Genomic DNA, 16,618 nt, shown 5'->3' on the forward strand with positions numbered 1-16,618 from the left:
GACATGTTCTATACTTGAGAACTTAATTGTATTTCTTTTGAATAAAGGTAAAAGTGACAAGCCATCTTCCCATCCCAGTCCCTAACCCCCCAGGGTCCTGTCTCTAGAAGCACCCATGATTGGTGTCTTGTGAGCACCTTCCAGAAAATATTTCATTCACATATATTAACAAAAATACCTATTTCTGTTATCAAATGAAGGAAGCACACTCCTCACACTGTTCTGTACCTTGCTTTTTCTTTTTTTTTTTTTAATGTAATCCCTACACCGAACGGGGGGCTCAAACTCACAACCCCAAGATCAAGAGTCACATGCTCTACTGACTGAGCCAGCCAGGCGCCCAGCTTTGTTCTCTTAATAACACCCCTGCACTGCAAATGAAGGGCTTCCTCATTCTTTGTTCCAGGTACTTGGTCTTCCACTGGATGATGGACCCGACTGTATTTGACCAGCCTCCTGCTGACAAGGGCACTGGGTTGCTCTAAGAGACCAACAGTGCAACAGTAAACTAATAACCTGGTAGTGCCTCATTTCACAAACACACAGGCATATTTATAAGATGACTTTCCAAAAGTGAACCTGCTGGGACAAAAGGTGCATGCATCTGAAATTCAGACACTGCCCTCCGGGGTTATCAGTTTACACTTTACCTAACAAGGTACAAGGGTGACTCCTCTCCAAACACCATGTATTACAAGCTTTTTTTTTTTTTTTTTTAAAGATTTTATTTATTTATTTGACAGAGCTAGAGACAGCCATCGAGAGAGGGAACACAAGCATGGGGAGTGGGAGAGGAAGAAGCAGGCCCACAGCAGAGGAGCCTGACGTGGGGCTTCGATCCCATAACGCCAGGATCACGCCCTGAGCCAAAGGCAGACGCTCAACCGCTGTGCCACCCAGGCGCCCCTATTACAAGCTTTTTGATCTCTGCAGACGTGGGAGTGGAAAATATCTCACTGTAGCTTAAATTCCTTTTCCCTTTATAATGAGGGAAATGGAAGATCTTTTCGTGTGAGTTTGAAAGCAGTAAGATTTTCCGGCTCGGAAGAAAATTCACAGACTTAAACATTTGTTTTAATAAATGGGACAGGTCGGATTGTCCTCTCTCCTCTGGGTAGCAAACTCAGATGGCTCCCAATCACTTTCAAAAGTTGATCCTTGCTGTGCTTCATGAGGTCTTCCCCATCGGAGCCCTGTCTGTTTCTCCTACAATTTCTCCTACCCTGTTCCCCAGTGTGTCAACTCAGGCCTTCACTCAAAGAAGCATTTGCCATGCATGTGTCAGGCATTATTCAAGGTACTGGAGATTCGGGAAGGACATGATCCCTGCTTTCAAGGCACTCCCTAGCTGCTGGTCAAATAAATGGTTCTTTGGGATACCTCTTGCTAGAGGCTCTCCCTGCAATGTCTTTCTGCTGTAACAAACTCCTACACATCCTTCAAAACCCAACTTGGGTATCTCCTTAGGAAGCTTTCCTCCCCACTCTCCAAATCATGAGACCCACCCCCCAACCTTCGCAATGGTTTTCTTACCTGTCACAACTTCTGTCCTACAAGGACCATGCAAGGACCTCAGTGCCAGGACCATGTGTAACTACTCTTGACTACTACACTCCTCACCAGGCAGGTACCCAGAAGTTACTGAGTAAATGGCTCATGCCATGCCTCGCCTCCCCTCCCCTCCAAACATTATTTCCTACTTTGCTTTAAAAAAAAATAACAATCAGGGAGCCTGGGTGAGTCAGTCATTAAGCATCTGCCTTCAGCTCAGGTCATGATCCCAGGGTCCTGGGATTGAGCCCCATCTTGGGCTCCCTGCTCAGCAGGGAGTCTGCTTCTCCCTCTCCTGCTACCCCCGCTCCTGCTCTGTCTCTCTCTCTCCTCCTCTATCAAAAAATTAAATAAAATCTTAAAAAAAATAAATAACAATCCATCCAGGTAGAGCCTGGCTACGACCCTAGGCTTCCTGGTCAGGTGGATGTGGACTGAAATTCGGGCCCCAACTTCCTGCGAACCTGGGCAGGTCACTTCACTTCTCCAAGCTCAATCTCCTCCCCAGGAAAATGGTCAGGAAAACACAAGGGCCTGGAGGGGTTTTGGCCAGTAGCAAACGGCGCAGTGTGTGAGAGGGGCTTCACACAGAACGGCATGCTCTAGAAACAAGGGGTGACTGCTAGTGGCAGACTCCAAGAATTCACTATAATCCCCACCACTGCCCCCAGCACAGCCCAGACGCGGGAGGTTTAGAGGACAGGGAAACACTCGAGTTAGGAAGTAAGCAAGAGAAAACCGGGGAGCATCTAAGGACACGCAACTCCTGGCAAAGAGAGGCCAAAGAAACGCTCAGCTCAGCGAAGGCAGACGCCAGCCCTTCGGAAGGCAGCTTCCTGCTCCAAGTCACATGCCCACCCCGACCCGAGGGAGAGGCCGGAGGGAGAGGTGGGGGGGGGGAGCGTATGTGAAAAGGGGAAATCTGCTTGTGAAGGTGAAATTTCACGGGCGGCCAATATGCCACCTGTTCCCACCCCGCCTCAGCCAGCCAACGGCGGCCCTGACAACTGTCACCAGAGTGAAGACGACAGCGTCCGGGCCTCCAGTGTGTCCCTTGCTGGCTGGGGCTGTAAGGAATCTTCTGTGCAGAGAGATCCCCTTGGCCACCCCTGGAGACCAGCAGTGTGACCCTGCTGTTTGGGGTTTGGACAGGAAACAGCAAATGCAGAAGGCCACTGGAAGGCTTAAGGAAGGGCGATGATTCATGGAGAGTCTGCCGGCCAACTCGCTGCTCGAGACCCCGGAGCTGACAGCTACCCTGCTCTTCCTTCCAGCAGCTCTGCCTCTGGATCCAGGAGCTTCAGAAATCAGGCTGATTCTGCTAACGGAGCGACCATCGGCCCAATACTGGTGACAAAATTCAACCCCAGGAAAAGCGAGTCCAGAAAACAGTCACCAGCGCTGACCCAGGCCCGAGAAAATCTTGATACAGAAAGTGCATGGCTCCCCCAACCCAGGCTTCTCTTCACAGGATACCTCGACTGCTTTGTCACCTTTTTATGGGTGCCCCCCTCCACCACCACTCTCAGCCCTGATGCTTGAGGATGGGGGTGGCACAAGTTCAAGGCTGCTTGGCCCATGAGCTCTGGGAGTTCGTAACATTTCACTGAGTGCTGTCAACTCATACCCTTCTCTCTCAGGGCAGAATAATGACAACCAGCACACTCTGAGCACCGATGTACCAGGCATGTCCCCCAGTCCTCACAAGGACTGCTGCTATGCCCATTTCACAGATGAGGAAACTGAGGCACCAGGAACTAAGACACCTTGATCCACATCAACCCAATCACAGTAAGGACACCACTCTCCTGTCCCCAGTGATGCAGGGTGAGGATGTACAGTTTACAGGTGCCTTGGCTATCTATAAGGGAAGCACCAAAAGTTGGGAGGGGAAGGAAGGAGTGTCACCTCTGTGGAGAGCTGAGAACGAAGTGGACATTATAAAAGGTGGATATGACAGAAACTGGCACTTGGTGCCACGGGTGGGGGGAAGGGAGGTGCTGCTGGATCAAACTTATCCTGTAGTCCTCCTTCCCACTGGACCTCTCCAATAAATTCACTTGTTTATACAAGTTTAAAATGAATTTGCTCTCACAATACAAAGCATCCTAATAACACAAATTCTGATCCACTGAGTCAACTTCTATACAACAATACAATTCAGAATTTGACATGCATGAATTTAGGGTTTATACCATTACCAGTAGCATACTTCCGGGTAAATCAATGATCTTCTGAGGCTCAAATAGCCCACCAGCAAAATGGGGCTACTACCGCCTCCTCCCCAGACGACCATAAACCCATATAAATGTTGATTATTACTATTACATACAACCTCTTCAGATGATTTTTTTAGGGTCCATTTCTTTCCTTCCGTTCTCCCCTTTTCCTATTCTCCTTCTCATCACTCCATGCCATCTCCCAAAAAGACTATCTATCCCTTTGTCTCCTAGACCTAGTTTTCTTCTCTATTTGCCTGTGACCTTAGACAAGTTACTGAACCTCTCTAAGCCTCATTTCTAAGGCTGAGAATACCTATCTCCTAGAGCTATCCCAAAGATCAAATAAAATTACATACACACAGGGTCCCACACACTCAATAAAGGACTATTGTCAGTAATCTTAAGTCTTACATCAGTAATAAAAATAAACTAAGTTTATACCATTATACTCTTAAGATGGTGAACTTATATTGTTACTGATAATAATACCACCTAGCATTAACTGAGCACTAATTATGTGCCAGCACTATTTGTATGCGTCTGAAGTGATTTAATTTGTTTAACCTCTATGACTACCTAGAAGGGAGGTTTTATTTTGATGCTCCTTTGTTAGATGAAGGAACAGAGTCAGAGAAGAAAACTAAACTTCCACAGGTCACCCAGCTTGTATGTGACGAGGCTGGGGCTCAAACTTAGGAAGCCTGACCACTGAGCTGCCCCCCACCCCCACCCCGCGCTGGCTCCTCGTGATGGGGAACACGGGAATTTGTGCAGGGCCTTCTGGAGCTGTGCCTGTGTCCATGAAAAATCTGGGCCAAGAGGAAAATGTGTGAGTCCTCCAATCATCGCTAAAGGCAGAACACACTCCCTGTACTCACTGCCTACGGCTGCTGTCACAGATCACCATCAACTTGGCGGCTTAAAGTAACATACTCGTTGAATCCTACAGTTGTAGAGGTCAGGAATCTGAAAGGGGTCTCCGTGGGCTACAATCAAGGGGTGGGCAGGGCTGTGTTCTGTCGGGAGACTCTAAGGGAAGACCCATTCCCTTGCCTCTTCTAGCTTCGAGAAGCCGTCTACATTCCTTGGATCACGGCCCCTTCTGCCATCTTCAAAGCTGAGAGCATCAGACAAAGTGCTGGTCAGGCTGACACCTCTCCTCATTTACGCTCTGGTGTCTCCCTCTTCCACTGACAAAGACCCCCATGACGCCTGGGCCCACCCAGATAACCCAGGACACCTCCCTTCTCAAGGTCGACTATGAGTGGTAGCCTTATTTCCATCTGCCACCTTCATTCCTCTCTGCTGTGCAACATCCCATATTCAAGGGTTCCGGGGACCAGGCCGGGGGCACCTGTGGAGGGGCCGTTATTCTGCCTACACATGCCCTCAGGTTTACTTGGGTCCCTCCTCAGCTCCATTCAATGGCTCTCACACAGGCAACATGGCTGCCTTCGGCTGGGTCAGGTCCAGAAGCCACCCCAGGGCTGCCAAGCTCCACAACGAGTGGTCCTGATGCTGACCAGCCCTTTCAGCTCCATCAGGCCAGTTCCCAAAGTGCCGTCTGCTGGGGTATCTCTTCGGCGGGGGCCCCATAGGGCTCCCCCCCCCCACAGCCTGCCGCTCCGGCCTGGCCGACACAGCTTCTAGAGGGACGCCAGGCCAGGGCCTGCAGGGACAAGGGAAACATCCCTGCCCAGGGCCCCACTGGCTGACCTCGGGACAGGAGGGATGGCTCCAGAGAGGAGGGCAAGCCAATGGTCAACACAGGAGGGTACACAATGACAAATCTGAACCGTGGCTCTCAGTCACTTGCATCTGGGAGTAAGGGTTGCTCTGACCTCTTTAGTTACGAGGACCTACTTTGAACGTGGCATTCCAGTGGGGTCTGAAGGTCCTTTCCCCGATGTGATTGTGTCAGTAATTCATGATAGGTGGCTTTCTACCACTCAGTGGACAATTATGTATCAGGAGACTACCATGTTCCAATAACATGTGGAGGTCAAGTTTCTACTCTCAGAAGATCATTCTATTAAAACAGGCAAATACTAAACAGATAAATTAACAGCTATAGGCATGTCCAACGGCAGCACATGCCCTAAAGAAGAGTACAGGGGGGCAGAGAATAATGGTGGGGGCTGGATGCTATTTCAGAAAAGAGCTCTGGGCCAGGATGACAGTCGAGCAATGACCCGCACGTAAGAAATTACGTGGCACCTTCCTCCATCAACAGAAACAAAAAGACTGAGGGCTTACGGAGGAGGTTCTTAGCGGCCTGTGCCAGGACCGAGCTAAGTGCTTTACATCCCTTGTGATCCTCACTAACAACTCCGGGAGGCAGGCCCTAGAATGAAACCCATTTTACAGATACAGAAACTGAGACCGAGTTTCGCAAGCAGCATGGGAAGCCAGGAATTTGAATCCAAGTGTAGATGCCTCTGTATTCCTAGAAAATGTTCTGTTTGCATTTTTTTTTTTAAATCACATGCATGTACTACTGTTCCCATTTAAAATTGGTATAAAAGGGTATACAGATGCTTCTAAAGGCAGGGAAATTTTCTTAGAAGGATACCAAAAAAAAAAAAAAAAAAACACCACAACTCAAAAAGCTAACAGGGACTATCTCCGGGGGGGCAGAGCTGGAGCTGCTGAGAAGACACTATTCATTTTGTTTTATTATTTTTAGCACTGTTTGTATTTTTCACTCTGCATGTATTACCTCTAAACCAATAATAACAAAAGGAATTCGCATTTTTAATAAATAAACAGCAACAGCAGGAACTTAAGGGCAGACATTTCTAAATGCTGAGCTGGGAACAAAGAGGAAGCACATGATTACTGGGCGCCCAGTAGTTGAAATGTCTGGCACAGTGGTAAGTGTTTTCCAAGCATGAGTCCATTCAAACCCCTACAAAATCAGGACTCTCAGAACTCTCCCTTTTTGGACCAGGGGACTCTGAGGCCCAGAGAGGTCATGGAACTTGCGGAGGGTCACAGAGCCGGAAGGAGGCAGAGCCAGGCTTTGAACCCACAGAGGCTGACAGTGAGCCCTAACGTCCCAGGCTGCACGGCCTCTCAGCCAGGTGCTTGGAACTCTAGCGGATTTGCAAGGGCCACAGCCTCACCGCCCAGCCTGAGCCAGCCTGGAAGGCGACATTCTTTGAGGCAGGGCATCAACTACACGTCCTCAGGCCTTAGGAAGTCCAAGTGCATCTGTGCAGAATGGAGAAGCAACGTTGTGACCCAGACATGGAAATATGCTACAACTGCCCCCACCTCCCCAACAGGCGCAGTGCGAGGGGATGGTTAAGAACACAAGGTTGGAGAGTCTGGGTTCCAGTTTCCACCTCGTCACAGATCTGAGCCTGAAACCTGGGTTTCTCAACCTTGGCACTACTGCTATTTGAGGCCAGAAAATTCTTTGATTTGAGGGGGCTAGCCCATGCATCAGAAGATGTTAAGCAGCGTCTCTGACCTCTGTCCAAGAGATGCCAGTAAGCACACATCCCATTTAATCCTCACAAACAACTCGAGGAGGCAGGTGCTATAAACCCATTTCACAGAAACTCAGGTCCCATAACCTACAAGCAACATACATGGCCAGCTGTGACGATCAAAAATGTCTCCAGACATTGCCAAATAGCCCCTGGGGAGGCAAAAATTGCCCCTACCACCCTAAAGCAGCGGCCCCACCAGGCCTCAGTTTCTGTATCTGTGAAATGAGACTAGTTCTAGAACCCAGCTATTACAGAACAATCAGGAGGATTAAACATGAGCCAAAAGGTTCCAGGTTCAGTTCCTGGCCAAGAAACCAGTAAAAACAGGGTTGGTTGGTTGCCTGCTTGCTTGCTTCCTTTCTTTCTTTTCATTCACTCATTCATTCACTCATTCATTCATTCTCTCCATCACACAACAAGTATTTACTGAGTACCTACTCTGTGCCAAGCTCTGGACTAATCAAGGGATTGTGGGGATAAATCAGGAATGGTCCCTGCCCCCTTGAGACTCCTACAAAGACAGAAGGTCACAACTCGTAACTGCAAAGAGCACTGTTCACTATATAGGAAAGGGAAGGCTGTCGGGACAGCAAGTACAAGGTGAGGGTCCGGGAAGGTGATGTATCGGCAGAGCAGAGTGCAAGCATCAGAAAGAGCGAAGCGAGCAAAGACTGGGGGGTGGGGGGGGAGCATGTCCAAGGCAGAGGGGCGGCAGAGGCAAAGGCCCAGGGGAGAATAGGTGTGTGTATCCACCTTTTCAAAAATGCAGAGGGGAGGGAGGGAATAAGTAAGATGAATACAAGCAAGAACAACAAAGCCTAGGGCCCTGGAGTCGGAGGGCCTCAGTTTGAATCCAGCCACCAACACTCACTTTTGCCCCCTTGACCTTCAGAAAATTAGCTAAGCTCTCTGGCCCTGGTGTCCTTCATCTGCAAATACATCTAATATGGAATCTGCAGGGCAGACGGCAGGGTCAAGGCCTTAGCTTGCACAGAGATGTTCCATCAGTTCTGGGCAGCACAGGCTGGGGTCTGCCACGAAGCCAGGGCGAACCCATGGGGCCACAACTCAGGCTGATCAGAGCACGACTAGGACAGAAGCCTGTACAAAGCACAGACAAGGAGCCAGGCACTGTGCTCCTGCCTTTTTCTTTTTTTTTTTAAGTAGGCTCCACATCCAGCGTGGAGCCCAATGTGGAGCTTGAACTCACGACTCTGAGATCAAGAACTGAGCTGAGATCAAGTCGGACGCTTACCCGACTGAAGCCATCCAGGCGCCCATGTGTCTGCTTGAACATCCATCGCTCTGTTTTGTGGTCAGAGCCATGCCCTATGAGGCAGGTCCCGCATCGTCCCCATTTTACAGAGGGACACAGAGGCACACAGAGGCAAGAAGACTTGCCGAAAGGCACATGGGTGGGCCCTGGATTCAAACCCAGACAGGCCGGCTTCAGGGCCCCAGCAAAGGCACAGAAGGAAATCTGTGGGACACAACCAATGAACCCCGTCTTTGAGGAGCAGAGGTGAGGTGACTGATCGCTTACAGAGCCATATTCAGAACCAATCCGAGGGCGAGGTACCCGGCAAAGGGATAGCTCGGAAGCAGAAGCAAGCAGAGAAAAGGAGTGCAGGGGAGCTGGTAGTCAGGTCAGTCGGTCAGGGCCTGCTGGGCTTCTGGACATGAATTCTGTTTACAGAGACGGCACAGGCTAGAGAGACTGGGAGGTCTAAGGCTGCACCGCGAGAGGCCGGCGCAGCCTGTGGCGGTGTGTGGGGGGAGAAGGGCAGAAGGTGTCAGCGTCACGGAGGCTGCGATGGCCTGTGCCTGCTGCTGGGCTGAGCTGCGGACTTTCCTCAGCCTCTGACTCACCAGAGCTAAGAATAAAGCCCAGAAATATTAAGGGGAGATGGGGGGGTGGAAGGGCCACATCCAGACCTTAACCCCAGCCCCCAGGAAGGCAGGGCATTGCCCTGCACAAGCAAGAGCCCCAAATCCTCACTGAACCCTGACACCCAAGGTGCAGAACGGAACATCTTAGCAAGACAGGGACAGGGGTTACCTGCCAAGCCAAGACTCCTGTCTTAAAAGGACTGACAGCCAAGCAGAAAACAGAGCCATGGCTGCCTGTCACAGGTGTCCAAATGTCAACAGCAGCAGGCAGCATGCTCCGACCTCCCTTGACCCCAACTCTCCTCATGACGGGCCCCTCCCTACGAAGCACACACCTGCCCTCATGGTCTCCATCCGGCCCTGACTGTTTCTGCTGACTTTGTCCCCAGCCACTTCCTCTCCTCTAATCAGACTCTGGAGCTTCACGAAATCCTCCATTTGGTCCCATTCCAGGGACAGGAGAGGGGTCAGGCGTGTGCCAGCCAGAGGAACAGATCTGGGGACACAGCAATAAACAGGACACACAGCATTCATCCGTTTACTGAGCACTGTTTCCAGCTGCAGAGGATCTAGCTGTGAACAGCAGGGCAAAGGGCCTGCCCTCCTGGAGCTGACAGCCTTGTAAGAGGACACAGAATAAACAAGAGAAAAGGAAAAAATATACACATATAAAATACATACATATAGCATGTATAAATATACACACATGCACGTATATGTGTGTGTGTGTTATGACAAAAGGACACAGAGAAGTGGGAAGACCTTGCTGAGAAGGTGTCCTTTAGTAACACATTTAAGAAACCAGGGAGTAAGCCAAAAGGCCATTTGCCGGGGGGGGGGGGACCCACAAGAAACACCAAGTGCAAAGGTCCTGTGGTAGGAACACATCTGGTATTTTGCAACAATGAAAGAGATGCAATATACCTAACATTAATGGGAAATGAAGTCACGGAGGAAGGCAAGGGACAGGGAGGGACAGACTATGCAGGACTCACAGGCCATTACAGGCATTTTTAACTTTCACTCTGAGTGATGTGGGGACCATGAATTTCACGCCTTCATCTGATTTATTTTTTCCAGGACTGGTTCTCTGCAAACTCGCCTCCACAAGTTTTCCCGCAGGGAACATCTGACAATGTTTGGAGACATTTCTGGTGTCACTGCTGGGATGGAACTTACAGTCTGGGCATTCTGCAGGCAGAAGCCAGCCAGGGATGCTGCCAAACATGATACCGCAAGGACAGCCCCCCCCCACAGGGAGGTGGTCAGCCCTAAAGAGCAACAGTGCTGGGGCTGAGAAACCCCATTTAACAGATTCCCCCCCCATCAAGATTAGAATCCATACTCCCCAAACACACCCCTTATCTGGAAGAGTTTCAGCTCCTCACCACGTGTCACTGGGCAAGCAACCAAGCCTCAGTTTCCGCAGCTGTAAAGTGGGGATACCAATGGAATGAAGCAAATAGGCACGCAATTAAGTACAGGCCAGAGCATACAGCAGGCGCTCAATAAATGTCACGGCTATTATTGGGATTACTTCCAGATCTACCTCTTCCTATGTCCCTGCCACATTTTCATGAGTTGCATGCAAAATATGATCGTTTTAACATGCAGTGTGTGCATGGTATCGCATCTAGCAAGCAGTGTGGAGGGAGCCAGCCGGAGGCCAGGGCTGGCTGTGCCCTCACCGAGCTGACGCTCCTTCAGGCCTCCATACCCCTGGCCATTGCGGCCCCACTGCACCCTGCCCTAGCCCAGCCTTGAATTAACCCGCCCGAAAGCACTTGCTCTGCTCATCAGGGGTTCTGCTCGCCCAGGGCACTTTCTAAAGGACAATCCCTGCCTCCCCCACAGGGAAGGTGCTTTGGAAATGTCATTAAATGGCAGGAGCAGGGGCGCCTGGGTGGTTCAGTTGGTTAAGTGGCTGCCCTTCAGCTCAGGTCCTAATCCCAGGGTCCTGGGATGGGGCCCTACACCCGGCTCCCTGATCAGCGGGGAGTGTGCTTCTCCCTCTCCCTGCTGCTCCCCCTGCTTGTGCTCTCTCTAATAAACAAATAAAATCTTAAAAAAAAAAAACTTTATAAATGGCAGGAGCTGGAAATAACAGAAGATATCAACTTCTTTTTAAATTGATTTTAGAACGCAGAATGGGACTCCAATTTAAATATACGCGTGTGTACAAATATATGTGTATATTTGCGTGTGTGTGTGTCAAATAGTAAAAAGTTACTCTTGCCTCCCTCTCCCCACCCTCTGCAGGGTCCCGGGCATCCCGTTCCCGTATACAAACCCAACCACATCTGAGTTTCCTGAGTCCTCTTCTGGAATTCTTTAGGCAAATACAACTCCATAGCCTTATTTTTCCGTTTCTTTACCCAAGAGGTTTATACCAAATACGATGACTGTATCTTGATGTTTTCACTTAAAAAAAAAAAAATGATCTTGGAGGCTGGCCTTGTCCTCACTTCTTACCTTCCTCTGGAAGCATCCCCACTCCCCTGCGGAATGGGCGGGACACGGTCTATTTACCCAGGCCCCTACTGCCCACCGCTTGGGTTGCTGCCAATCTTTGGCTATTCCAAACAATGACTCGAGGAATCCCCTTAGAAATTACTCCTCAAGCTGAAGAAAACACAGAAAGCCTGACCCGAAGGTCAACAGCTTCGCTTAATCGCTACTAAAGCCTTGCAGGCGGAAAGCAAGGTGGTGCGGGTTAAGCTTGATAACCCCGAGATACACAATGAGAATCATAAAAGCGGTGATGAAGGCTGGCCCCGCCATCCCTGTGGGAATCCAGTCCGTACAATGTCACGAAGTGTATCGGAAGGAAACAGGATCCCCATCCCGGAGAGCGATGTGCACCCCCACGTTCCCTGCCGCATGGCTCCCAGCAGCCAAGATATGGGAACCACCGTGGCGTCTGCTGGCCGATGGAGGGATAAAGGAAATGGGGTGTGTGCAGACCCGACGGGGTATCATCCGGACACTAACAGAGAAGGGCATCCTGCCGTGGCTGACGACACGGGCGGACCGTGAGGGCTTTCTGCTAAGTGAAGTAAGCCAAACAGAGAAAGGCCAAAACCCCGGGCACCTGGCTGGCTCTGTTGGTGAGGCATGCAACTCTTGATCTCGGGGTCTCCTGAGTTTGAGCCCCACGCTGGGCATAGGGATTATTTTTAAAAAAATACACTTTAAAAAATAAAATAAAGGGGTGCCTGGTGGGCTCAGTGAGTTGAGGAGCGACTCTTGGTTTTGGCTCAGGTCATGATCTCAGAGTCATGAGATCGAGTCCCACGTGGGGCTCCACGCTCAGGGGGGAGTCTGCTTGAGGTTCTCTTCCTCTTCCTCTCCCTTCTGCCCCGCCCCACGTGTGTTCTCATTCTCTCTCAAATAAATAAATAAAACCTTTAAAAATAAATAACAAATAAAAATTTAAAAAATTAAAAAGCTGAACTCCTAGAAACAGAGAATGGTGCTTGTCAGGGGCTGGGGGAGACGGGGACACGTTGGTCAAAGGGTAAAAACCTGCGATTATAAGATGAATAAGCTCTGGGTTCTAACGTACAACATGGTGATAATAGTTAACAGTACTGTATTATATACTTGAAAGCTGTTTTGAGAGTAGATCTTAAAAATTATCACCACTAAATAGGGGGGAAAGGGTAATAATGTGAGGGAACGGAGGTGCTAACTAACCTTACTGTAAATCACTCCACAGTATACACATTTATCAAATCATCACATCATACATCTGAACTTTACAGATGTGGTTAAGTCAACATCTCAATAAAGCTGGTTAAAAAAAAAAATCACTAAACGCAGGAGTGTGCATTCCTGGTGGCTTATAGCTCTACAAATATTATTTTTTTTAAGATTTTATTTATTTGACAGAGCGAGCGAGAGAGCATGGGCAGGGGGAGCAGCAGAGGGAGAAGGAGAAGCAGGCTCCCGACTGAGCAGGGAGCCCAACGCGGGGCTCGATCCCAGGACCCTCAGATCACGGCCTGAGCTGAAAGCAGACACTTAACTGACTGAGCCACCCAGGTGCCCCCAGCTCTACAAATATTATTATATAATGTTTGATTTTTAACAAAATAACAGAAACCATCTAAACCTACAGTGTCCAATACACTAACTCCCTCACTGGGCTACTGAGCAGTTGAAATGAGGCTAGACCAAACAGAGAAGGGCTATAACACGCTGGATCTAAAAGACTTAGCATGGAGAAAAAAAACAAACCCACAAAATATCTCATAAATTACACGTTGTAATGCTAACATATTGCCTACACGGAGTTAAATAAAATATATCAGACACCTGGCACCAGTAGGTTGAATGTCCGACTCAATTTTGGCTCAGGTCATGATCTCATGGGTCATGGGAATGAGCCCCCTGTCGGGCTCCATGCTCAGTGGGGCATCTGTTTGAGATTCTCTCCCTCTGCCTCTGCTCCTGCTCATGCATGCTCTCTCTCTCAAATAATAAATCTTTACAAATAATCATTAAAATCACTTTACCTGGGGCGCCTGGGTGGCACAGCGGTTAAGCCTTTGCCTTCGGCTCAGGGCGTGATCCCGGCGTTATGGGATCGAGCCCCACATCAGGCTCCTCTGCTATGAGCCTGCTTTCCTCTCCCACTCCCCCTGCTTGTGTTCCCTCTCTCACTGGCTGTCTCTATCTCTGTCAAATAAATAAATAAAACCTTAAAAAAAAAATAAAATAAAATAAAATCACTTTACCTGCTTTGTACTTTTTTTTTTTAATGTGGCAACCAATTAGAATCCCACACATGGCCTGCCTTCTATTTCTATCAGATGTTACTGGTTCAAACAGTGGAGAGTAGAGAAATCATCAGGGAAATGACAGCACATGGATTTGCTTGAATAGAACCTAACCACGACCTCTGGTATCTCTTTGATAAACACGAAGTCCTTTTATGAACATGAAATAATCAAAGTAAAAAATGGTGCACCACTAGAAGATAGGGGGTTCGTTCAATCCATTCCACACCTGGCAAATATATTTTGGGTTACCCGGGTTACTATCCAGGCTCCTCGGCTTCCTCTCCCGCAGCCAAAGGGATAGCTTCAAACTGTAACCCAATCCTGATGCTCTGCCTGAAGTGCCTCACTCACTGCTCTTGGACCCATTCTATGCCTCAGGGCCTTTGCACAATCTGTTCTCCCTACCTGGAGCCCTTCCCCACTCATTGCCCTGGCTTCAACTCAGAGGCAGCCTTTGGGCCTCAACAGAAGCCTTCGGGCCTCAACAGAAGCCCCTTCCTCAGGGAGGCCTGCCCCCTCCCCACCCCCATCAAGCACATCCAATCCCTCATTTAAGCACTTCATGGAGCTCCACACATTTATGGTAGAGCACTCACCATACAGTCATTAAATATGTCTTTCAGATATTACTTGATATTTTACATGCTATCTTAATACTCTAATGCTACATATGTTACCGAACATACAATACAGTATATAATACATCATGTGTAATACACGTGACTAACGAAATCCATGCAAATGGCCATTTGCATAGGTCAGGGGTTAGCAGACTACAGCCCATGCACCAAATCTGACCCTCTGCCTGCTTTGTCCCCCAAACTAGGAACGGGTTTCACATTTTTACATACAAAATGTAAAAGAGATGATTTGCCTGCTGCCAAGTGCGGTCACTTGATTTCGCCCTGCCCGCAAAGCCTGAACTATTCACCACCTGACCTCTTCCAGAAAACGTCTGCCAACCCTGGCCATAGCTCAAACATCGTTGAAGGTCAGGAATTTCATATGACCTGACCTGACACTGTTTACCTCGAACATGATTTTTTCCCCCTCTCTTGCCCTCCCCTCGGGCTGTTAACTCGACAGAGGCAGTGAATTCCCAGGTGGTGGGCCTGGATTGTTCACCTCCCACCTACTGCAGCTTCTGGCACATGGCAGGCTCTCAGAAGCACCTGGGAAAGCTAGGGACCAGACACACCAGTCTCTCCCCAAACGATAAACTAGATGCGGCCAACATTTGTGACCATCACACCACTCACACGGCCGGCCGGGGCTGAAGGACACAAAGACAAGTAAGGTCCCAAGATCAAGTGCAGTGATGGTGACTATCCAGAAACCACCAAATCGTGTGCTTCAAATGCATGACTCATATTGTACGTGAATTGTATCTCAACAAAGCAGTTAAAAAAAAAAAAAAAAGATGAATAAGACCCAGGGTCAATTTAACTATGTGAATTCTCACCTCCCATATGCTGTCTTTGGAACCTAACGTTCCCCCCCTTAAAAACAAACTAGTAAGGACACACCGGCCCCACTTCATCACCTCAGTAAGAAGATACATCATCTCGACAGGGCTCGTCTGCATTTGTTAAAAAAAATAAATAAATGTGAATGCGATGTCTTTTCCCATTGCTATGTTGCTTGTAACTAGATTTCAGGCCCCCTTAACCCGAGATTTCTCACCCTTGGCACAGTTAACATCTGAAGCCAGACAATTCCGTTGTGAGGTTGTCCTGTGCATGGTGGAATGTCCGGCAGCACCCCTGGCCTCTACCCCCCAGATGCCAGTAGCTTCCTCCCCACTCTGAGTCATGACAACAAAAATGTCTCTAAAAATGTCCATGTCTCCATGGGGGGGGCACAATCACTCTAGTTGAGACCCATTGTCTTTTTTCTTTTTTTGTTTATTTGAGAGAGAGAATGAGCGAGAGAGAGAGAGCGAGCACGAGCAGGGGGGAGCAGCAGAGGGAGAGGCAGAAGCAGACTCCCCACTGAACAGGGAGCCCGTCGCGGGGCTCGATCCCAGGACCTCAAGATCATGACCTGAGCTGAAGGCAGACGCTTAACCAAATGAGCCACTCAGGTGCCCTGAGACCCACTGTCCTAATAGTTTTTCTATACAGCCCCACTCCTTCCACCAACACCTAGTGAGTCCAAAGGCCATCCACCTGCCTGTCCACTCACTTAACACATTTACTGAGCCCTGCTTTGTAACAGGAGTGGAGCCGCGACATCTACCTTTGTATCCTGCCCTCAAGAAGCTTAGAATCTGGTACGGGAGGTAGGATGGGTACCTCAATAAGTGTAACAAAAGATTTTAAAAGTACCAAGGGTCACCGAAAAGTTACACATAAATGACAAGAGATCCCCAGAACAGACAGAGGGGTTACTTCACCTAGCAAAGGGGAAGAAAACTCAGGTTCCTCGTCCTCACAGCAGGGACAACACCTGCTTCTCAGAATCACTGTGAGGATTAAATCTACATTACATGATTTCATTTTCATCCCCCATTGGGATGTTCCCATCTTGCAGAGAAAGCAGCCAAGGCACAGAGAGGGAAAGCAACTTGTCCAAGGTGGCACAGCCTGGAAGTGGAAGGACTAGAAGTCAACACAGGCAGGCTGGCTCACCACTGCAAGTCCTGCTTCCCTGAGAAGTCAAGCAGGGGAAAAGA

General features: G+C 49.1%; 1 protein-coding gene across 1 annotated transcript in view; it reads right to left on the bottom strand.

Annotated features, from left to right (window-relative positions):
* Positions 1 to 16,618, bottom strand: part of ABCC1 (ATP binding cassette subfamily C member 1) — a 116,631-nt gene that overhangs the window by 98,479 nt on the left and 1,534 nt on the right. The window lies entirely within an intron of this gene.

Source organism: Ailuropoda melanoleuca, chromosome 10 (assembly GCF_002007445.2).
Source record: "Ailuropoda melanoleuca isolate Jingjing chromosome 10, ASM200744v2, whole genome shotgun sequence".
NCBI classification, from domain to species: domain Eukaryota; kingdom Metazoa; phylum Chordata; class Mammalia; order Carnivora; family Ursidae; genus Ailuropoda; species Ailuropoda melanoleuca.